The sequence below is a fragment of the Heterodontus francisci genome, chromosome 3 (genome assembly GCF_036365525.1).
Source record: "Heterodontus francisci isolate sHetFra1 chromosome 3, sHetFra1.hap1, whole genome shotgun sequence".
Lineage (NCBI taxonomy): Eukaryota > Metazoa > Chordata > Chondrichthyes > Heterodontiformes > Heterodontidae > Heterodontus > Heterodontus francisci.
The window spans coordinates 115055248-115080539 of NC_090373.1; the positions used below are offsets into that span (position 1 = coordinate 115055248).

The following is a 25292-nucleotide window of genomic DNA, read 5'->3' on the forward strand; positions in this document are numbered from 1 at the left end:
CTTTCTCTGGCACAAATCTTTATTTAGGCTTGAGCATCATGCACTTGAGTGAATTAACTAATATTTCTAGGCAGCCTAGTGCCATAGCATGTTAGCACATCAATGTGGTGTAGGTTTGCACCAGTGAAGCTATAGGGGGTGAGCTTTAAGCCTTGGATAGTTTGTCAGTGACAAGTTTTTCCAATCATGCCATCTTGAAAAATATACAAAGGCTAACTTAACTGCTTCAAAAAAGCAAAGGGCATCATAAAAAGCTGGCAGATCAAAAGCAGCCCTGAATATGGGCCTATGTGGATGCACTGAGAGTGTATTGGGGCACCGACTCGTCATAACTCATGCTGCAGGTTAATTTGACATTCAGAGCTTGTTCAGGAGGCCATTGTGGCAAAAGATTTGGGTACCTTCTCTCCTTTCTTGCAGAAACATTGGGGTGGAGTGAAATCCAGTCACTGGTTTCTACTGGGAGTCCAGGCAATTTTGAACAGCAGGCCTCATTTGCATCAAACCTTCAGCCTGCGACCAGAAATTGAGTGATCGGGGAAGCCTACCAGCTCTGGGGTAGGAGGGAAGCTGGAGCATGTTAGTGTCTAATAAGTTCTGTTAATGGATGTTAAATACCCACTAGTTGAAGGTAATAGGGAGAACAGGTGTTGGGTGTTATTAGTTAATTGTACTCAGCTGTATAAAGAAGAATCAGCCAGCATTTTTAGGAAAACATTCCTTTCTGGCTGCTTTCATGGAATAAATGGGGCCTTCAGTGGTGACACTGAAGGTGGAGGGTACAATGCTAGCATAATTTCGACGCTGCTCAAAAATGGGGCCCAAACGTCAGTATGAAAGGAGAATCACAAACAAAATGAATGAAGATAGAGACCTTTTTGGCAGCTATAACAGATGGCAGGAATTGGGTAATTATGGCAGAAGGATGAACCCCAGGAATAACCAAGGGGTGGTCAACAGGTGTTTCCGATGTGACTCAAAGTGTCATTATGCAGCGTGCTTTGATCTCGGTGGTCCGCCCATGCGGATCTGCCTTTGCTGAGCCCCCAAAATTATCTGTGGGGGGCTCATATAAATGGACAGGCCGGATATAGAGGGGAAATTATGGAAGCTAAACAAATGTGTTTATAGGCTAAACAATGCATCCAGGGTGTGGTATTTTTTCAGTTAGGTCCGTCCTACTAAAAGCTGGTTGTATTCAGCTAAAAGCGGATCCGACAATGTTTGATTGGTATGATGAAGAAAAACTAGCAGGCATTTTTTTGATGCACATGGATGATTTTCTGTGGGGAGGATCTGCGGCATTTGTAAAATTTGTGGTAGACTATGTTCGACAGGAATTTAAAGTTGCAAGTCGGGCTTCCAAAGCTTTTAAATATATTAGGCGGACTAAGTTGGGAGTAACCCTAAATTAACATTTGTGCTCAGAGAATGTTAATAGGATCCCAATAAATTGGGCCAGGTCCTCACAAAAGGAAGACTCTGCAACCAAGGAAGAAGTAGACCAGTTAAGGAGCTTAATTGGGCAATTAAACTGGTTGTGCACACAAACGAGGCCGGATGCTTGCTATAATGTGTTACAATTGAGCACCATGCTGAAACATGCTACTGTTGGGGAAGTGCTGAAAGCAAATAAGCCATTGAAGAAATTGAGTTAGACAAATGTACACTCAAATTTCCAGCATTGGGTGACCCAGAAGAAATGAAATTAGTCATTTTTAGTGACGCCTCACTTCCCGATCGTTTTTCAAGTGCAGCAGGATTCATTATATTTTTGGTGGGAAGAAATGATAAGTGTTGTCCATCAGTCTGGGAATTGAAGAAAATAGAGGATAATTAAAAGCACCTTAGCTGCTGAGACACTTGCACTGATAGAAGCAATAGATATGCATTTATTGAATATTTTAAAGGAACTCTTTGAATGAAAATTAGAGAAAAACTTCCCATTTTTCAACACACCATTAACATATTGTTTGCCTTTGCTCCGTGACCTTTTGGTCAGCTATGTGGCCTGGTCCAATCTGCACCTTCTCCTTTGTTATCTCTTGCCCAACCCCCACCTCACTTGTTTATAATCTGTGACTTTTCTAATATTTGTCAGTTCCGAAGAAGGGTCACTGACCCGAAACGTTAACTCTGCTTCTCTTTCCACAGATGCTGCCAGACCTGCTGAGTGAATCCAGCATTTCTTGTTTTTGTTTCAGATTTCCAGCATCCGCAGTATTTTGCTTTTATTTTAGGTTTACCAGGATGTTGCCTGGTCTGGAGGGCATTAGCTATGAGGAGAGGTTGGAAAAACTCGGATTGTTTTCACTGGAACGACGGAGGTGGAGGGGCGACATGATAGAGGTTTACAAAGTTATGAGCGGCATGGACAGAGTGGATAGTCAGAAGCTTTTTCCCCAGGGTGGAAGAGTCAGTTACTGGGGGACATAGGTTTAAGGTGCGAGGGGCAAAGTTTAGAGGGGATGTGCGAGGCAAGTTTTTTTACAGAGGGTGGTGAGTGCCTGGAACTTGCTGCCAGGGAAGGTGGTGGAAGCAGATATGATAGTGACGTTTAAGAGACATCTTGACAAATATATGAGTAGGATGGGAATAGAGGGATATGGGCCCCGGAAGTGCAGAAGGTGTTAGTTTCGGCAAGCATCAAGATCGGCACAGGCTTGGAGGGCCGAATGGCCTGTTCCCGTGCTGTACTGTTCTTTGTTCTTTGTTCATTATTTTGTCTCCTTTTTCATTTTTTATATATGTATTTAAAGAAAAGAGGGGAATCAGTTAGTGTCTAAGTTCTGTTAATGGATGTTAAATACCTAGTCGTTGAAGGTATTAGGATGAACAGGTATTGGGTGTTGATTAGTTAATTGTACTCAGATTTATATGTAAAGAGCCAGTCAGCACTGGCTGGGTGTTACAAGCAGAGAAGTAAGCTCTGTGACAAGCAATAAACAGTCTCCACCAAAGCATCCTAGTCTCACTGTCTTCTTCACAAACAGGCTTGGAGGTTTCTCTGACAGAGCAGCCTTGACCTATGCTGGGTTTGTGAAGATTGGTGGAACACGCTTGCTCCTCCTGGCCCCATGAAAAAGAAGAAATCACACTTCAGGTCATCTTCAACCAGACTGGCTGCTGATATTGGTTGGAGCATGAATGGTGCATGTTCTACACAGTTCAGCCCAAAAATAGCATTGAGGACCTGTTGAGATCATAGAATCTTGATCTAAATATTTCAATCAGCTTGGCTGGAGTGAAATAGCAATGATCATTGGAATGGTAGCTTGGTACAGTCTGTTCTTACACTCCCGATTCAGGAAACTAGTTTACTGTTTACAAATGTGAGGCCTGAAAATTCAGCCTGATAAGGATTATTAAGGATCTGTATTTAGATTGCTGAATCTGATATCTAAATTGTTTTAAAATTATATATGTAATTCTCAGTGACTGCGAGGTACTTTTTCACAGAAGCAATTTTTCTACCCTTCTCACCCTGGTTCTTGCTGGTACTATTCTACTCCTCCCCATTTCTGCTGACACTCTGCAGTGTTGTGCTGTTTCATTTTATGTATGGAAACCTGCTGCAAGCTGTGGTGGGAATTCCGTAATTACTGTTCTTGCATGCAGCAGTGTTCAAACCCTCTGGAGCAGCAACAGGAGGAAAGAGCCAACTGTGCCACTGAGGGGTGGATGCCAATTTTTATCTGAATGTGGACATGGCCCAGAAAATGCCGACAGTGCACACTATACGGATTTTCTACCAGCTCAGCAACAGCCAGTAGAAATCAATCAGAAACTAAGTTGAAAGTGGTTAATGATCCCTTAAATTATCAGTGGTGGGGTCTTTCCTGTTGCAGAACTCATGCTCAGTTGTGCGAGATTGAGGGCATTAGCTGGAGTGTTGATCGATAATGGCTAAAGTCAAATCATTGTTCCATGCTGACTGACATCACGATCTGCCTGCTCGGCATACAACCCACCCACAATGGCATCTGGCGCGGCTTGCAGCAGAAGTGTGCGTGCATCTGTAGCACTGAAAATACAGGAGCTGTGCAACCGAATTTTGCGGCCTAAATGTTTAGACCCCATCGTAATCATAGGCGGTATCCAAATGTAAGATTGATATTTTCTACATCTTTCAGTAAAATCCAAACATTAATGCCAAAGAAGTGTATATTTCTCTTCAAAAAACAAACTTCACACCAAGAATGTGCAATAATGTTTTCCTTGAAAGATGTTTTTTCTTTAAATGTTATCATTGTAGTCTCGTACAGTTGCATTTCCTTCAATTTGTGAGGAAAAAACCTGCTAGAAACAAACCAAGGGCAGAATTTAATGGGCCCCCTGGAGACGGGCTAGGGGTTGGGGGGGAGGTGGTGGATTTGGTGGGGGGTTGGGGGCCCATAGAATAGCAACGGAAAGCAGAGGGCGGAGTGCCCATCGCCTTGCTGTTGCACCATGATTGAGTTGGGTGCGGGAAATGCCAAAGATGGCCTTCCCTGCCAGAGGCCAATTGAGGCCCTTTAAGTGGCCAATCAGCAGCCACTTAAGGTCCTCTTCCTCCCGCCACTGGAATTAAACTAGTGGCGGGGAAGGCCTTCCCTATGTGGGGTGGTCACCCAATGAAACAAGGCGACCTCTCTGCAGGGTTGGGGGGACCTCCTCCATAGGCAATCTGTGGTCCATGGAGGACACCCGGCAGCAAAGGCTGCCCCTCCATTAACAAAACCCTGCCCTGATCATCCACCTTCCCCATTGCTATCTTTGGCGTCTGGCCCTGGTGACCCTGCCTCACCACCATGTTGTCCTGGTCTCCCCACTGGGCCTGCTCCGAGGCCTCCTGTGGTGCCAGCAGTGGCCACTGCTCCCAGCAGCTCTTGGAGGTGGGATCCCTGTCTTTAAAGGGATGGAGATCCTGGTACTGGGCACGTAAGTGCCTGAGCGCCGTTGAATTGCACGGGTTGAGGGGAAGCTCCAAAAGACTGAGGCGGGGTTCCCCTCGCCTTTTTGACCCGGCACCAGGAGGCCTGCTGGCTCGACTAAATCCAGCCCCAAATGTGAGAAATTCTCCTCTGCGTTGTCCCTTATCACTTTGAGCCTTTAGGCTTTACTGAAAGGTGGGAAAGTTAAATGTTAACTGATCTTGTAAATAGTTCCCTCTCTATTCGTTACTAGCATCTTTCCTTTCAAATCACTCTTTGATGAACCTTTAGAGTGTCTTAATGAGCCTGTCTGGCTGCACCTCCTATAGATGGACCTTATGTCTACTATGGTTCAAAAGCTCAAATTTCTATTCTTATGAAGATCTCCTACTCTTAGGATTCACACCAATCCTATGTTACCAGTCTCATCTGCACTTCTGTTTTGCTTTCAGTCATTTCAGAGGATGCAAGTACCAACAGAACAAACTTGAGTTCATTTCAGGTTCCAAATTGATTGATTTACTAAGTTTATTTTTAACAAGGGAAGCACGTTCAGAACAGCACGATGCTTAGATAATGGGCAAATCAAATTGCCAGATCTCATTCAGCATCTAAATGTAGAGGTGTCACTTACACCATAAGTCTTTTCACTCTGAGCAAGTCTTCAATATAGTTTGTGGGAGTGCTCAATCTCGCATCTCTCTACTTCATTGCTCATTCTCTCCCGAATCCCACAATCATGCTCCATTTTCCTGGAGTTCACAACATATTCAGTATATTCTTTGAGCAAGTCCCTTGCTCCTCACTGCTCAGTTTACTTTCATTACTTCTTAGCACCCCTCACTTTTCCCATTGCTTGCTTCCACTCTGCCCCACTTACTCCATCTGCCCTCACCATTGCCTTTTGACCTCCCATTGTCTCTCTCTTTCCCCCATTATCCATTTGCCAGTCACCACTGGGTCTAAATTAATTCTCTCAAATGTTTTGTGGCCCTACTCAACAAAGCGCTCCTTCACAGCTTGCCAGTGGCATTTAAATGACATTCATCATCAAATTTGGCTTGGATCTCAAGCTATCTGAATAGTATGTGGACCTGTTGCTCTGACAACTTTGTATCTACTTTTGAACAGAAGTTGAATTTCTTGGCTGTTGTTTCAAATCATATATACATTGCTTTAAATTATATGCAGACCGACTAAAATTTTGTCGATGACGTTACTGTCAAGTGAGGAGGGGTCAAAGGGCTTTTCTCTTTTCCCTCTCCTTGTTTGAACTCAACAAGTTTAGTTCTTTCTTAAAGTGGCTGTACTGGCCAATTCAGTAGGTGTTTGGTTCTTGTAATGATCATAGCAAGTAAGTATTCGGACAGGTTTTCTTGAGTCCGTGTTGTTTTAGTCGCTGTGAGGCGACTATGGAGTGACCTCTCCATGGCGCATGCCTGGGCAAATTTATGGAGGTTGAGAGTTGCCCAGTCGTCAAAACCCCCCTCTCGGCCTTTCTGGTGGGGTCCAAAGGAGTGCAGGACACGACGTTTGGCACCAGTATGGCTGCAGGAACTGCCGGAAACATGCCAAAGGTGACACATGACCGCCTACGGGGTTCCGCTCCGGATTTTCTGTTAGGGTTTACTCCCTTAGCCTTGGTCTCTCCCGAGACGCCCACAAGGCAGTGGGGTTGTTGGGGCCCCTACACAGGTGTAGGATGGTGCCGGTGGGAGGAGGGGATGCAAGAGGGAGGGGTAGAGGGAGGGGGTGGGGGGGGGGTGCAGGGGAAGGGGGTGCGGGGTGAAGATGGTGCGAGGGGGGGGCGGGCTGGGACGGGGTTGTGAGGGGGTGAGCTGAGAGGGTGGAGCAGGGAAGGGGACGGGGGTGGGGGGGGGGGGTGGAAGGGGGGGGGAGGGGGGGTGGAATCTGGTGCAGGTAATAAGCCATTTCCTCAGTGCCCACCATCGACGTCCGGAAAGCTCATCCATGTCCTTCGGGAGGTGAAGCATCATTTGGCAGACTTAGAGGTGATTACATTTGCTAAGGGTTTTTTTTTTGCAGTGGTTTAAATAAAGGCATGCAGCATTGCCGACAGTGCGCTGCAGATGCTCTCCGAGCCATCTCCCGCGGGCGCTTTGAAGTTGCGGCCGGGGGGGCCGTTCGTGGATGTTTTGGGTGTTCGGGGCACCTTTTCACAGGACTTCTCTCGGGTCCCGCAGCTCCTTCTTCACCTCAATGGACTTACCGCATGCCGTGGCTGCAGACACTCTGGACTGTGAAGACAGCAGGATCGGAGATTGAAGTATCGGCAGCTGTGCTCGTCAGTTTCATCCGGATCAATTTCATTGAGAAAACAAAGAGCAGGTGTGGCTGGGGGAGGGCAGTGGGCCCTCAACAGTTGAGTTGAACAAAGAAAAATGTTAATGTTATTGTACCTAAACAAAACTAATAAAAATAATAAACTACACACCAACTTTCACACACACACACACACACATACATAATGTTTACACACACATTAATAGATTACAGAGTGGGGAAAGGCAGATTAGCTGAGTTAGAGTTCACAGAAAAAAAGGTATACAGTCTATCGAGTTTGGTGATTTGGCTGGCTTCTAGCTGAATTCGCTGGTCCTGAGGCTTTTATTTTGAGATAGATGACGGATTCAGTAGATCTCTTGGAGACAGCGATGCAGATGATTTCTTCCAACGGGGTTCCTGATTATAGCCGGAGTATGCAAAAGTGGTCAGTCAACAGGCAGGATTTAAAGCTTTCAAGAGGAATGCCGAGAGAGAGAGAGGGACTCCCAATTGAGTCTGCACGTGTCAGAGTCTAGAAGCTTCTGCTTTCTGCTGCAGAGAAACACACGCCTAAAAGCACAGATGGGGAGGGGCTTGTCACATGGCAGTCACTCAGTCATTCAAGCATAGTAGTTAGCATTATTTCTTCGAGCTAAAAGAAAGAGAATAAACAGTTCCCTTAAACGTCCTGGGTCTTGGTTCTTACTGGGGATGAGCAGACATTTTGTCTCCCTCCACACAAGCCTTGCCATGTAGTATACAGTGTCGCAAATTAGGTAGCCAACTTCAGCTCCTAGCCAAGTCATTTTTTTAATCTGTTCTTTTTAAAATGTCTTCAAAAAAAAATAAATTCAGATCTCCAGTCAGTGGCTTAAAGAAAATTATCATTCAGAAAAGCAAATTGGTGTGACAATGATGTTTAAAACAAAGTATGCTGATTTAAACAATATCACTATATGAAGCTAGTTCTACTCCCAGTTACCTTTTATACAGTGACATGATCATCAAATCTTCCACACTCCTCCCTAGAAGATTTTAAAAAATAACAAAGTGTGATTTTTGGGATAAAATTTTGTAAGGTAGATCTTGCATAAGCTCATTAGGAGAGATCTACATTGCAAAAGTTCCTTAACAGGATATTTGAATTGCATTGAAGTGCAGTTCTTAGATTCTATTAATATTTTTCCATGATGTACAAAGTACCCAATAACATCTTATATTCGATACAGTAGTCACTCCATGAACTTCCTTTGCTGTATCTCAAATCTTGATGTAATGTATAGTCTTGTATCCCTAATTAGTATACTAATCATCTAAAACATTCTCTGTAAGGGTCCCAAGCCCATACTTAGGAAAGACTATTGTGATGGCTAGCATTGTTGTATTTGTCGGTATTTCAGGCCATTCTAAATTTAGACTCCAAACAACTTTAATTTAGAATACATAAGGAGTTGATTGTAATGGTAAATTGTTGTAGTGAAGTATGTAACAGGTAACTTTATCTGAGCTTTCAATAAAAGACTGAACTACTGAACTCAAGAGGGGATATTCCATGGACACCTCTGTGTTATCAATCAGAAACACCTTATATCAGATTCCAATAATGCTCAGTTCTGATGAAAGGTCACTGACCTGAAAGGTTAACTCTGTTTCTCTCTCTCCACAGTTGCTGCCAGACCTGTTGTGAATTTCCAGCATTTTCTGTTTTTATTTCCAGCATCTGCAGTATTTTGCTTTTGCCCAAAGATGCTTTCAAAGTTTCAAAATTGTACTGCTTTCTAACAGTCCCTGTGTTAAGCAAACTGTAATTCCTATGACTATGTTTCTAGCTCGTCTTCAGCAGTGAAGTTGCATTAGGTGTCACTCACTTGTTAATTCCTCTGTCTTAATGAGCTACAATAGTTTTCCTGTAACTTTTCACTCAGGTCCATCAATGTTTATAATATGCCTCATGAGCCTGATGTCTTAGCCAGATTAATTCTTAAGAGGTGAATGACCTTGAGGCATCTCCTGCACTGCCACCATAACTCCAACGGAAACCATGTTTATACAAGTAGCTGGGATTTTGGCCAAACATTTGCTGAAGTTTGGATGGCAAAGCAGGAGAAGTCCTGAGACATTTACCACCCCCACCCACATTGTTTCATAACAGTAAAAATGTATTTCCTGTTCCTGTTGATTCTTTTGCCCACATCATTGCAAAATATGTTAGCATAGGAAATAGAACACTTCCATATTGTAGGCTGTGGCGGGACAGAACCTTATTGACCGGGGGCTGCCCGGTTTGAGGCGGGCGGTAGCTGTCCAGTGAGGTGCAACGACCTCTCCCACTGACAAAGGCAACCCGTGGCGCCCAGTTTCTACGCCAATTTATCTGGACTTATAACCCGTAACTGCTGCCTTCCGTGTTGTTTTAGTCGCTGTGAGGCAACTATGGAGTGACCTCTCCATGGCGCATGCCTGGGCAAATTTATGGAGGTTGAGAGTTGCCCAGTCGTCAAAACCCCCCTCTCAGCCTTTCTGGTGGGGTCCAAAGGAGTGCAGGACACGACGTTTGGCACCAGTATGGCTGCAGGAACTGCCGGAAACATGCCAAAGGTGACACATGACCACCTACGAGGTTCCGCTCCGGATTTTCTGTTAGGGTTTACTCCCTTAGCCTTGGTCTCTCCCGAGACGCCCACAAGGCAGTGGGGTTGTTGGGGCCCCTACACAGGTGTAGGATGGTGCCGGTGGGAGGAGGGGATGCAAGGGGGAGGGGTAGAGGGAGGGGGTGGGGGGGGCGGTGCAGGGGAAGGGGGTGTGGGGTGAAGATGGTGCGAGGGGGGGGCGGGCTGGGACGGGGTTGTGAGGGGGTGAGCTGAGAGGGTGGAGCAGGGAAGGGGACGGGGGTGGGGGGGGTGGAAGGGGGGAAAAGTGGGGGGGGGGGAGGGGGGGAAGCTGGTGCAGGTAATAAGCCATTTCCTCAGTGCCCACCATCGACGTCCGGAAAGCTCATCCACGTCCTTCGGGAGGTGAAGCATCATTTGGCAGACTTAGAGGTGATTACATTTGCTAAGGGTTTTTTTTGCAGTGGTTTAAATAAAGGCATGCAGCATTTCCGACAGTGCGCTGCAGATGCTCTCCGAGCCATCTCCCACGGGCGCTTTGAAGTTGCGGCCGGGGGGGCCATTCGTGGATTTTTTGGATGTTCGGGGCACCTTTTCTCAGGACTTCTCTCGGGTCCCGCAGCTCCTTCTTCACTTCAATGGACTTGCCGCATGCCGTGGCTGCAGACACTCTGGACTGTGAAGACAGCAGGATCGGAGATTGAAGTATCGGCAGGTACCGAAAGGAGGACTGATACACCGCACCAAACAACATGAAAAAAGGAAAGAAGGTACCAGCCCTTCGCTTTGCAAGCTGGAACGTCAGAACTATGTGTCCTGGCCTGTCGGAAGACCTTACACAAATCAACGATTCTCGGAAGACCGCCATCATTAACAACGAGCTCAGTAGATTCAATGTGGACATTGCAGCACTTTAGGAGACTCGCCTCCCCGCGAGTGGCTCTCTAGCAGAGCAAGACTACACCTTCTTCTGGCAGGGTAGGGATTCTGAAGAACCAAGACAGCATGGAGTGGGCTTCGCCATCAGAAACTCCTTGCTCAGCATGATAGAGCCTCCCTCAAATGGCTCAGAATGCATACTGTCCATCCGACTGCTCACCACCTCTGGTCCAGTACACCTACTCAGCATCTATGCTCCAACACTCTGCTCCCCACCTGAAGCTAAAGACCAGTTCTATGAACAACTCCATAACATAATTAGCAGCATCCCCAACACCGAACACCTATTCCTGCTGGGGGACTTTAATGCCAGGGTTGGGGCTGACCATGACTCATGGCCCTCCTGCCTTGGGCGCTATGGTGTTGGAAGGATGAATGAGAACGGGCAGAGACTGCTTGAGTTGTGTCCCTATCATAACCTCTGCATCACCAACTCGTTCTTTCACACTAAACCCTGTCACCAGGTTTCATGGAGGCACCCAAGATCACGTCGTTGGCACCAGCTAGACCTCATTGTCACAAGGCGAGCCGCCTTAAACAGTGTTCAAATCACACGCAGCTTCCACAGTGCGGACTGTGACACCGACCACTCCCTGGTGTGCAGCAAGGTTAGACTCAGACCAAAGAAGTTGCATCATTCCAAGCAGAAGGGCCACCCACGCATCAACACGAGCAGAATTTCTCACCCACAGCTGTTACAAAAATTTCTAAATTCACTTGTAACAGCCCTTCAAAACACTCCCACAGGGGATGCTGAGACCAAGTGGGCCCACATCAGAGACGCCATCTATGAGTCAGCTTTGACCACCTACGGCAAAAGTGCGAAGAGAAATGCAGACTGGTTTCAATCTCATAATGAAGAGCTGGAACCTGTCATAGCCGCTAAGCGCATTGCACTGTTGAACTACAAGAAAGCCCCCAGCGATTTAACATCCGCAGCACTTAAAGCAGCCAGAAGTACTGCACAAAGAACAGCTAGGCGTTGCGCAAACGACTACTGGCAACACCTATGCAGTCATATTCAGCTGGCCTCAGACACCGGAAACATCAGAGGAATGTATGATGGCATGAAGAGAGTTCTTGGGCCAACCATCAAGAAGATCGCCCCCCTCAAATCTAAATCGGGGGACATAATCACTGACCAACGCAAACAGATGGACCGCTGGGTTGAGCACTACCTAGAACTGTACTCCAGGGAGAATGCTGTCACTGAGACTGCCCTCAATGCAGCCCAGCCTCTACCAGTCATGGATGAGCTGGACATACAGCCAACCAAATCGGAACTCAGTGATGCCATTGATTCCCTAGCCAGCGGAAAAGCCCCTGGGAAGGACAGCATTACCCCTGAAATAATCAAGAGTGCCAAGCCTGCTATACTCTCAGCACTACATGAACTGCTATGCCTGTGCTGGGACGAGGGAGCAGTACCCCAGGACATGCGCGATGCCAACATCATCACCCTCCATAAAAACAAAGGTGACCGCGGTGACTGCAACAACTACCGTGGAATCTCCCTGCTCAGCATAGTGGGGAAAGTCTTTGCTTGAGTCGCTCTGAACAGGCTCCAGAAGCTGGCCGAGCGCGTCTACCCTGAGGCACAGTGTGGCTTTCGTGCAGAGAGATCGACCATTGACATGCTGTTCTCCCTTCGTCAGATACAGGAGAAATGCCGTGATCAACAGATGCCCCTCAACATTGCTTTCATTGATCTCACCAAAGCCTTTGACCTCGTCAGCAGACGTGGTCTCTTCAGACTACTAGAAAATATTGGATGTCCACTAAAGCTACTAAGTATCATCACCTCATTCCATGACAATATGAAAGGCACAATTCATCCGGCTTCCTTCTGTTTAAAGCGGGAGCCCAGAAATCTGAGTCCATTGGCGCCAAAACAAGTGAGTGACCTCTGTGGAGCCTCCACTATCTGATTGCACTTTCAATGCTGACTCCTTCAGCACCCTCGTGTGCTGTTTCACAACCAGTGAAAGCCCACATTTGGAACTGTATATAACCTCTGTGCTGGCTTGTGAGAGAGAGAGAAAGGGTGAAAGACAATGTGGTTGGTGGAGTGGGAATTGAAGTCAGTCGCTTCTTTCTTTCTCCTCCAACTCAGTGGCATCTTGCTTGGGTTATCTAGAGGAAAAGAAAATGAGGAATTGCTGTAATGTTGGGCAGTTACTGTGACAGTTCCTCTGTGGCTTTTGTTGCTTTTGAAGGTGTCCAATCATATTTGCTACTTGTATGTTTGCATTCTCAAACCTGTAGACTGGAAAGCTGCTGCAGATTCAGACAAACCAACAGCTTCCACTGTCTGGTCTACCCCTCCACCTCCAGCAGGTTTGACTGTGCAGCTCTCCAGGAGCTTGAAGGAAAAGTCTTCAATAAATTGCCTGAAAGGTGCCTTCTTGTAAGAGAAATGCCTGAAATGTGAAATTCAACTCAAAGTGGTTAACTGAATGCTGGGAACTGGCTGAAAGGTAAAGCTGATTAAAACAAAATGCAAGGTTTCAGCAGCTATTCAAACCATAAAAGGAACTTGGCCAATAAAGATATAAAGGCTTGTAAATACACTCCTAACTAGTGTTGGAAAGCCATTTCGCAAACTCAAGCCAAGAAAATAACTCTGAGGGGTGGCATAAATATGTCATGGCTTATCTGGTCTTGTGTGGAAACCTGTGTTAAAGAGGCACTGACGCACAAAAGGCACTTAGCAAGACATAAAGATGTCACATCCCCTCATATTTGTATGGGACACTTTGGAAGGACAAAAATTGAGAAGAGTGAATTGTAAAACAAAGTCACACATCCTCAAAAAATCCATGCTTCAATGGCTGAAAGGCACCCCAGGACCCTTCATGTTTATTCAAAGTAATTGACAGCAAATGTCAATCAGATTGGTCAATTGACTGTAAGAAGGTTCTCTTTGAAGTTAAGGGATAAAGAAGAGAGTTTTGCACCCCTCCAAACAGGTGTGTTCAGCCAGAACTGACGATGCAAGTGAAACTGATAACGCTGCCGTGGAAGAAGGCCATTGTTTTGAAAATTCAGAAGCTTATTATCCAAATTATCAGGTGGCCTTAACTATTTATATTTATTTTTATTAATTGCTTGTATATTCAATGTTGAATTTTAAGTTCTGATTTTGTAGTCAATAATTAGTTGTTAATGTGTGGCTTATTGTCTGATATCCTCCTTGATGATTCAGCAAAAAAGGGTTAATTCAGTCACTCAGCAACATATAAGCATCCCAATCCAGGGTTGGTAAGGAACTCAAATTTAACCCAAACTGGGTTGTGCAAAGCAGTTTGATGACCTGAGTTAGGCATCATCCACCCATAGACCTACAACTGGACAGAAAACCACAGATGCTTCCTTAGAGAGGAGTTAAAGCAAGGTGGTTTATACTTCAGCTGAAATGAGGCAAGATCCAGGCAGAAATGGTGGCAAAATGCAGCAGGAGACCAACTGCCATCTCATGACCTCAACAGAGATTTCCCTCCCCTGCCCCAACTGAGACTTCTGCACCATCCGTCCACTGCATTCAAAACTGTGTAATGTGGATGTGGATTTTCCTTCTTTCCACCCACGCTACCACCACGATTCCAGAACCACAATAAGAAGGGTGACAGTAAATTGTTAGCAATGGGGTGTACCCAAGGAAGAAGAAAGCCTTGTAATGGCCTTCTGTCCCTCCATTCTGGCCCCAAATAATTACCTGTTAAAGGTACCAGTATCCACAAGGGCTTCATTGGCCTTTTGTCCCATTCAAGTTCTTTGCTAGTTCTTTTCTGGTGCTGCAGTGATGTTCACACTGGCCTTTCCTTCCTTATGGTAGTGGCCTCTCTCTTGATGGCATCACTCCTGCCTGGAGCCCACTGTGCATGTTTAATGAGTCCTGACCCAAGAAAATAGGTTGAGACTGAGGTGGATACAGAGATTCAGGCAAATCCTCTATCCCAATGGAACTCTGCTCTAAAGAGCAGAAGTTCTGCATCCCATAACATTATAAGAAGGGTAGAAAGCAAGAAAGGATATTTGTAAGTAGCAGGTAAAACAGGATGGTCGAACAAATCAGAGATTCAAAGTATGCCCTAGAATGCCATTATCATGAATAAACGAGTGCCAAACATATAAAAAGACTGCAAATAAAGGGTTAGGAAGAGCAGGTAGTTTACCTTGGCTGCTCTGGTAAGATCATTACATTTCTTTCTGCATTGCAAAGGAATCTTGGTGGCCCAAAAGTGGGCAGTTGCTATCACATCCACCTCCCTCCGCAAACTGTGTACCACATGTGTGGTGGCTTTTCAGCTGCTGATCCTAACAGCCCTATTTGTACCTCCAATATCAGTACATCCAGGTCAAACCTCCTGGTTTGCTGCTGTTCTCTTTGACCTGGCTTCCATCCCCCTCTCTCTCACAGGTTGTCTCTTTCTTCCAGTGCTGCCATCATCCACTTAAATAGCAGCAGCGGGTTTATAATCTGGCTGATGCACCGGGTCTCTGCTTTTCCATCAGCTATTTTCTCACTCCCTCTCCCCATCTAGCAAATATTCAGGAATCAACCCAAAATGATCAGGGATGAATATCTGTATTTTATTATTTTCTCCTTTCTTTTCTGATATCTTCCTGTCTGTGAGGAACATTACAGAAATGCATTATTTCAAATTGTGAAGAGAGTATTTACACTTTATAATTAAAACTGAAAGTCTGGTTTTAATCCAACAAAATTACTGTGAGGTAATATGATGGTACTTTCAAAATTCAAATATTAAAAAATAGATCTACAAGTATGGATAAATCTTCTAAAAGAGTCTTCTTTTCAAAAATAACTCCAAAGTGTGTTAAATGAGTCACACTGAAATATAATGAAATAGTTATTAATACTGAAATATTTTCATTTCATGTAGATTTCCTTTTTATTGGACCTAGCATATCTTTTTCTGCAAGCTTCTCCTGTTATCAAAACCATTTATTTTGAGTGTACAGAAAAACTCTATGAATTATTCAGATACACACAGTTTATTATTATTGATCAATGCACTTTTCACATGGGAACAATCATGGTCTTTGCTCCAAGCCAATACCAAATTCTCAAATAAGTGCCCTACTTTGGTTTCCCCTTTGTGAAATTATATATGCATTATTTATCAAAGCTGCTCTTATTTGGCTGTCTTGAGCTTAATATTACCCTTTGGACTGGCACCAATGTGTCTCTGGAGTGTGGGGCTTTTGATATTTTGTGCATTTGCTTGAAAAAAATCTGTTAAAATCAAATTTGTCTTCCATTAAACTGAAGCATTTATCTGAATGAAGTTTAATAACCCTGCACAGTAAATTACTTCAGCAGTACATGACTGCACAGGCTTTGGCTCCTTCTATCTGTATTGACATTCAGTTTGGCCTTGAGTCAAACCTTTATTATGGGTAGCTTAAGCTTGAATTTGAAAAGAAGAGTACATGATTGAACTGAAGAACGAAAGCCAACTCTTGAAAAAAACAGAAGATTTATACATTAGCAGCAGTACGGGAAAATGTAAGTGCTTACCCTTAGATAAGTGATAACTAATTATTTTTATGGAAATTGTTGCCAAAATAATCCCAATCATCTGCTCATCAATGCAATTCTGGATTCATCCATTTTAGAAACTGGAAGTTGTTGGAGTGACATATGGCTACAGTGCCTGGCTCTATAATAATGGTATGAGTAGTTTGTGAACTTATTGTCGGCCATTTTTTTCCACCAGTCTCAGCTTTTAGGAATATAAAAATAAAAGTAGCCATTCAGCCCCTTGAGCATGTTTCACCATTCAATTAGACCATGGCTAGATCTGCATTTTAACTCCATCTATCCACCTTGGTTCCGTAACCCTTAAAACACTTGCCTCACAAAAATCTATTAATCTCAGTTTTGAAATTTTCAGTTGACCTAGATTTACAGATTTTAGGGGAGAGAGCTCCAATTTTGAGAGTTTTGGGTTTTTGTTGAATTACTGCTTTGCTGCTGCAACTGAGGGTATATAGGACTACACTAGGGAATCCTATCAATTGAATTATTAAAAATGAACTAGTTTGAGCTCTACCAGTAGCTCAGTAGGTGTGTTACAAAGGTTAACATCACCCAAGTTTGAATTCCCAGTCTGTTCTGACTTAGGACTTCTGCACTCCTGAGCTTCCATTGGCAAAATTTAGCCCTGGTTCCCGTTCCTTATCACAGTCTAATGAGTCCTTCTGAAAAATGTGCACATGTAGATGTTGGGAAGGGTGGGATCAGGCTTGGTTGGGATGTTTTGCATACCTGAACAGCACATAAAGTAGTTGATGGCAAGTTGGTGCCTGTGGAATCAATTAGAGGAAGGGAGAAAGCTGGCAAAAGTGATTGTTCAAAAGTCTTTTAAACAAATGCTCTGGAGCTGGTTTGAAGCTAAACAATAATTAATGTTTTTATTGTTATGAAATAGATATATTTTTGCAGGATCCCCCAGTTCAAGCATTACTTGAGCATGTTTGCTGTTTAGAGATGGATGAACACTGACCTCCATAACAACAACGAATTAATTTACAAAAAGCAAGAATTGACCACCACTTACCTCAGGTTAAGTAATTCCAATTTTACAACTCTTGGTACATTACCCTTACACTATACGTCTCCTTTAAGAATTAAAACACTGCCATTGCATTACATTGTAACTGAGATTTCAATGTTAAATGTTAATCATTCACGGCATAAAATCACTTTGTGAAATAGTAGCATACAAAAGTATTATTGCACTTGTATGGAATGTTTTGTCCAGTGTATGTCAAAGGTGTTAATTTGCTTTAAACAAATGGACTTCATTAAAATACTGCATGGTAAAATTTCATACAAACTCTTTAATGCTTTTCTACCCTGATGCTGCACAGGGGATTTTCACTCCATTCATTTTGACATAGGCATTTTATAAACATTTCCAAATACATTAACCTACAATTTAAACAGCACTCCTTCTTAAATAATTCCCAGAGTCTAAAATTTTGATTATAGTGATCTAGAAAATACATTGTGTGCACCCTGTGCACAGTTCTTTTTCACTATTGTTACTTATTACAGATACAGGTGTAACAAAATTGAAATAAAAAAATCACAGAGTTCCTCACCTTATTCTGCCAGGCCTGTCATCTCAAGCTGAAGCTTTCATCTGAATAACGCTTAACAATCCTACCCTGTCAATTGCTCCAGCAGTACATGACTATAGAAGCTTTGCTTCTTTGTATTTGCATTGCTGCCAGTCTGACCTTGACTCAAATCTTTTTCATACGGACCTTACACTTGAACTCGAAAAGAAAATTTTGCTATCTGAAATTGAAGAATGAAAAAAAAAAGAATCTTGTAAAGGTAGATAAAGGTATTATTATAAAGTGAGTTAGTTAATTGTATATATTGGGATTGAGATTGCAATTCAAATTGAATTGGTATTATCATTTGATTAAAACATGTAGTTTAAACAAACACTCCTTCATAAATGTTCTCACAGGAGATAAAGTAAGTCCTTTTCTTTCCCGCAAAATCAAGGGGAATGAACTTGGTCTATACCAGCAGCGCAAATTGGGCAGCTGATTTTCCAAACTCTTTTTAGAAATTCGTTTCCTAGTCCCGCTTGGAATATTATTTGTTCCTTTGATGTGTAATTTTTTGTAAGAGTCACAGGACTACAAGCAATATCCAAAGTAAGCATATTATTACACTTTTATTATACTTTAAGCATATTATTACACTTTTATTGAACTTTAAACTGGAACATATATATATATATATATATATATACACACACACACACATACACATGCAGCCACACCAAGGCATGACTTACTACATCGGACTCCGCCCACAACTAACTGGTCATGTGTGACTTTCTCCAGTGACCTTCCCTTACAGCCCGTAAGATGGCTTTCTCTTAAGATGGTGCCTTCTTAAGATTGTCCCACAACGCCACTGTCACTTTTGAAATTAAACATCTTAGCAACATTTTCCAAATCAATGGTGAAAAATCAGCTGCCGATTTGCGATGAGCCTGTGTCACACTTCTGGCATGGACTAATTTGACCCCTCTCTCCCACCATTCTCTCCAGCCTGTCTATACATTTTCTGTTATAGGGTCACACCCAAAAAGTTAGCTTTTCTCTTTCAGGTGTTGATCAATCTCTGATTTCTAACATTCACTGTTTTTATTCTCCTTAATGGAAAATTCAGGGGTAATGCTGTCCTTCCCAGGGGCTTTTCCGCTGGGAATGGATGAGCTGGACATACAGCCAACAAAATCGGAACTCAGTGATGCCATTGATTCTCCAGCCAGCGGAAAAGCCCCTGGGAAGGACAGCATTACCCCTGAAATAATCAAGAGTTCCAAGCCTGCTATACTCTCGGCCCTACATGAACTGCTATGCCTGTGCTGGGACGAGGGAGCAGTACCTCAGGACATGCGCGATGCCAATATCATCACCCTCTATAAAAACAAAGGTGACCGCGGTGACTGCAACAACTACCGTGGGTTCTCCCTGCTCAGCATAATGTGGAAAGTCTTTGCTTGAGTCGCTCTAAACAGGCTCCAGAAGCTGGCCGAGCGCGTCTACCCTGATGCACAGTGTGGCTTTCGTGCAGAGAGATCGACCGTTGACATGCTGTTCTCCCTTCGTCAGATACAGGAGAAATGCCACGAACAACAGATGCCCCTCTGCATTGCTTTCATTGATCTCACCAAAGCCTTTGACCTCGTCAGCAGATGTGGTCTCTTCAGACTACTAGAAAAGATTGGATGTCCACCAAAGCTACTAAGTATCATCACCTCATTCCATGACAATATGAAAGGCACAATTCAACATGGTGGCTCCTCATCAGACCCCTTTCCTATCCTGAGTGGTGTGAAACAGGGCTGTGTTCTCGCACCCACACTTTTTGGGATTTTCTTCTCCCTGCTACTTTCACATGCGTTCAAGTCCTCTGAAGAAGGAATTTTCCTCCACACAAGATCAGGGGGCAGGTTGTTCAACCTTGCCCGTCTAAGAGCGAAGTCCAAAGTACGGAAAGTCCTCATCAGGGAACTCCTCTTTGCTGACGATGCTGCTTTAACATCTCACATTGAAGAGTGCCTGCAGAGTCTCATCGACAGGTTTGCAGCTGCCTACAATGAATTTGGCCTAACCATCAGCCTCAAGAAAACGAACATCATGGGGCAGGACGTCAGAAATGCTCCATCCATCAATATTGGCAACCACGCCCTGGAAGTGGTTCAAGAGTTCACCTACCTAGGCTCAACTATCACCAGTAACCTGTCTCTTGATGCAGAAATCAACAAGCGCATGGGAAAGGCTTCCACTGCTATGTCCAGACTGGCCAAGAGAGTCTGGGAAAATGGCGCACTGACACGGAACACAAAAGTCCGAGTGTATCAAGCCTGTGTCCTCAGTACCTTGCTCTATGGCAGTGAGGCTTGGACAACGTATGTCAGCCAAGAGCGACGTCTCAATTCATTCCATCTTCGCTGCCTCCGGAGAATACTTGGCATCAGGTGGCAGGACCGTATCTCCAACACAGAAGTCCTCGAGGCGGCCAACATCCCCAGCTTATACACACTACTGTGTCAGCGGCGCTTGAGATGGCTTGGCCATGTGAGCCGCATGGAAGATGGCAGGATCCCCAAAGACACATTGTACAGCGAGCTCGCCACTGGTATCAGACCCACCGGCCGTCCATGTCTCCGCTTTAAAGACGTCTGCAAACGCGACATGAAGTCCTGTGACATTGATCACAAGTCGTGGGAGTCAGTTGCCAGCGTTCGCCAGAGCTGGCAGGCAGCCATAAAGGCGGGGCTAAAGTGTGGCGAGTCGAAGAGACTTAGCAGTTGGCTGGAAAAAAGACAGAGGCGCAAGGGGAGAGCCAACTGTGTAACAGCCCCGACAAGCAAATTTTTCTGCAGCACCTGTGGAAGAGCCTGTCACTCTAGAATTGGCCTTTATAGCCACTCCAAGCGCGTCCCCATTGTCTCTCGAGATAAGGAGGCCAAAGAAGATGGAAAATAAAATTAGTTTGTCATAATTTGGATGCAAATTTAATACATAATTCAACGATGCTACACTTCTTGTGCCTGAAATCAAAATTATAGTTTCTGACTTACATTACCAGTAAGTATGGCAATGCAGTGACGGACAATTTGATTAGCATCATCACACACACCAACAGGGCTCACTGATGATTGTGTTTCAATTTCATAGCACATCTACAAAGACAAAGAACAAAATTGCAATTGGCAGACTTACCTATCTTTATAATGTCTCTGCCAAATAAACATTTTCTTTTAGTAAATCTATTATTGTTCAAGGTCCTTCACAAAGTCTGGTAAGCAGGCAGCATCATTCACTGTGAATTCCAGTTTTTACTCACTTAAGTGGAGCTAGAAATGTCTGCGACTTTAAGATTTTAACATTGCCAGCTTCTGTCTCCCAGTCGATTATTATAGTTCAGATGTTTTGAATTTGATAAAAGAAAGGATATCTGGATATTAATGGCAGACAAACGCACTGTCTGTGTGTTTGACAGCTCAGTGTGTGTATAGAATGGCACAGAACCGCGAGCTCATTCCTTGGGGATTTTGGGCAGACATAATTTTATGTCGCGAGCATGTAAATGACCATAATGTGAAAGCGAGATAATTACTGAAATTACTTAAGAGCTCCAAGAGATTTACCTTCTCACCAGATCCTGTATTTGATTGTGTTATTCTGTACAATTCAATTTGAAATCACTGTGAAAGGAGCTGTTTTGTGCACAATTCTTTGCCTTCATTTGTAGCGCCTATAAGTCAAATGTAATAGGACTTGCTGAAGAATGGAACAGTCCCAGTGTGCCAGTGATTTTTTTGATATTAACCCCTGAAGGGGTGCTGGTACAGTGTTATAAGCTTTCAGGCAAACTAAGTTCCCGAAACTGCCAAGAAGGAAAGAACTATTTTTCCATAACATCTTATCACAGCTGACAAAGGAATACCAAAGTATTTTACATAGAACCGTGGATGCTCACAGCATGAAAGGAGGCCTTTTGGCTCATCATTTCTGTATCCATTCCTTGTGAGAGTAATCTATTACTAATCTAACTTCTCCACTTTCTCCCCATAGTCCTGTAACTTCCTTTACTTTAAACATTTATCCAGGTTTTCCTTTAAAAATGTTATGGTGCCTGCCTCAACCACTCCATTTAATAAAACATTTCATGCTCCAAAAACTCTCACTGTAAAGAAATGTCCCTGGCTTGTATTTTATGAGCCCTCGAGGGATGGGGAGGTTGGCTGGGGGCCATAAATTTGTGAGGGAAGGCGGTGGGGTGGGGGGGGGGGGGTGGAGTGCCAATTAATGGCCACTTAAGGTCCTCTTCCTGCCGCCGCTGGCATTTTACCACTGACGAGGGGCCCTCTGCCACATGAGGAGGCCATCCAGTAACTCCAGGCAGCCTCTATGTGGGCTGCTGAGGTGGGGGGCTCCTTCATGGGCAATTTGTGGCCCACAGAGGGCTTCCAGTGGCAAAGGCCATCCCTGTGCAACCACCCACGCACCTGCCCTCAACTACCCACCACCCCTCATTGGGCCTGCCTGACTGGCCCCGTTGAGCCAGCCCCCACTTACCTGCAGTCTGGGGCCCCATGGCTGCTCCTGGTCCAGTGACTGCTGCAGTTCCAGCAGTGGCTACCCATAAAATTCAGGCCCCTGAGTGTGTGGTGGAGACACAGCCAATCGTGACTTTCAGTAGGGAATTGGATAAGCAACTGAAGAGAAAATAAAATTGAAGGGCTATGGGGGAAGGGCTGGGGAGTGAGACTAGCTGATTTGCTTGATCCGAATAGCCTCCTTCTGTACTATGACCATTCTATGATTCTATAAATCAGTGATTCAGTGTTGATTGCATCTGTGAAGACTGTGTACATAATGGAGGATCAGGGTATCTCTGACAGCCACTTCCAGATTTCCACATTTAACTGTGCATGTGCAGGTGGCAGAATTTATTATCAGTTCTACACAAGAATGATGTTTCGCTGTCATTACAACCACAAATTCCATTATGTAAAGGCTTAAATGAAAGAATCACTGCATCACTTGGACACAGTACCAGTATTACAGAAATTGTGTACAGTTCTCTTGCCTTTCTTCCTCAAACAAAATATATATTGGTAAAGATTTTTTCATAAATCCAGACCCTTTTAACTCAGGAATGCAATTTTTGTAGTAGAAGACTTGATATTATCCAAGGGTCAGCAACATGTCTGTACACGGACACCAGCGTCCCTGGTAAAAACAATTTGAGGTCCGTGACTGGTAATTTCAGGGATGAGAAATTTCCCATTGGCTTCTTCTTTCTGACCAAACCGGCTAGAAAAAAAATTGCAACTGTCAGTTTCACAGCTGAATTGGAGGCCTGAATTTTACAAGCACGCCTCAAATTGCAGCGGTGCGCTTTCAAGTTGGTGGTCTGCCCGAGCTGATCGCCCGTCGCTTAGCCCCTGTGATATTTCACGTGGGGGCTCATTTAAATGAAAGGGTGGAGCAGCCGCGCCCAAAGATGTAAAGTGGGTGGCTGCTCCATCCCCGGCAATGCCATCCGGCGCCACCAGGCAGGCGCCGGTGCCATTTTTAAAAGGCATCAGGCCCTTTCATTCTCATTCCAATTTTTAAAGGTGCCGTTTCACTACAACCTGCCATACAATTTTATTTCAACTTAGATTCCCCTCTCTGACATCCCCCACTGAATCCTCATTCAGTACATTGACATATCCCCCAACTAATGCACTTTCTGATTTCCTGAACTTTCCTCCCTAACTTCAGAACCTTTGACACTCAACCCTTCCCATCATCCCACAACCAATTGCAATAGTTCTCCCCACTTCGCCCCCGCGGCTCGCCCTGAGAATTTCACTACCCCCCCCCCTCCCCACCAGTGTCATGCCTCAGATCTCCGGACGGAGGTCCGAAGGTGTGGGACTTCTGACCACCAGCCGGCATATCGATGTGGGATGGCCGTCAGGACAAAGTAATTTTATTTGCATCAGTTACAATGTATTGACATATTAAAATTAAGGCTCGCTTAATGGAGGGAGCTGCACCGAGGCATCACCACCGCCGGGAAAATGCGATGGGCCCTTCCTGGCACTGGGGGTTTTGGCGGGCCTCACCCGGAAGAATTTTCTGGGCCTCCCAGTCTGACCCCCGACGTTTGAGGGTTAGTAAAAGTCAGCCTGGAATTTCTAAGCTCAGATCTTTATCTAATGCTCATTCACACTCCTTTCCATATTCACATCTGAAAGGTGCTGAGAGTGGGAACAGCAGTTTCCAAACTTTGGACAGATTCAGGGTTTTCCGGCGGGTTCTGATTTCTTTTTTAAAAGTCTGCCGGAAAACTCCAAAACTGTCCGAAGTTCGGAAACCACTGTTCCCGCTCTCAGAAATGGTCAGAGGGGACAGGGACAAAGAGAGGGGCAGAGAGAAAGAGTGGGCAAAGAGAGAGAGAGGGCCAGAGAGAGAGAGGAGAAAAAGAGAGAGAGGGAGGGAGGGAGAGAGAGAGAGGGAGACAGAAAGAGAGAAAGGGAACAGACAGGGAGAGAGGGGAAAGAGAGCGAGAAAGGGGGCAGAGATGGGGGGAACAGAAAGAGTGGGGATGACACAGAGAGGGTCGATGACACAGAGGGGGAGACACTACACGGGGGGAGCACAGAGTGAGGGGAACACAGAGAGGGGGGAACACAAAGAGGGAGGGGGAGAGAGACAGAGAGAGATGGGGGGGTGGGGGAGAGAGAGCAATCAAGATCACTCCTGACAGATGGACATCTATCTGGAATATACTTCATTGCTACACCAAGTATGCGGGCAGAAATTGACTACCTGTGCAAGCAAAAAAAAAGCCAGCTATCTCACTAATTCAGTGCCCAACATAGTGATGAGAAAGTAAGTTAATAAATTAGTCTTCTCATTTAAAGCTTCTTCACAAAAATGCACATTTGTTGTTGTTTTGATTAATAGTAAGATAACCTTTTAATGCCTGGTAGGCTGATGGAGAAAGTGAAGTCGCATGGGGTCCAGGGTGTACTAGCTAGATGGATAAAGAACTGGCTGGGCAACAGGAGACAGAGAGTAGCAGTGGAAGGGAGTTTCTCAAAATGGAGACATGTGACCAGTGGTGTTCCACAGGGATCTGTGCTGGGACCACTGTTGTTTGTGATATACATAAATGATTTGGAGGAAAGTATAGGTGGTCTGATTAGCAAGTTTGCAGACGACACTAAGATTGGTGGAGTAGCGATAGTGAAGGGGACTGTCAGAGAATACAGCAGAATATAGATAGATTGGAGAGTTGGTCAGAGAAATGGCAGATGGAGTTCAATCAGGGCAAATGCGAGGTGATGCATTTTGGAAGATCCAATTCAAGAGTGAACTATACAGTAAATGGAAAAATCCTGGGGAAAATTGATGTACAGAGAGATTTGGGTGTTCAGGTCCATTGTTCCCTGAAGGTGGCAACGCAGGTCAATAG

The 25292-nt window shown here is 44.6% G+C and overlaps 1 protein-coding gene across 2 annotated transcripts in view; it reads right to left on the reverse strand.

Moving 5' to 3' along the window:
• Positions 1–25292, reverse strand: part of LOC137352692 (heparan sulfate glucosamine 3-O-sulfotransferase 5) — a 285937-nt gene that overhangs the window by 17681 nt on the left and 242964 nt on the right. Inside the window, exon 1 of one of the 2 annotated variants that reach the window (XM_068018422.1) lies at positions 17882–18039. The exons of the other annotated variant lie outside the window; for it this stretch is intronic. The gene's annotated coding sequence lies outside the window, so the exon portion shown is untranslated. Of the gene's footprint in view, positions 1–17881; positions 18040–25292 lie in introns of those variants that run through there. 2 annotated transcript variants of the gene reach the window in all.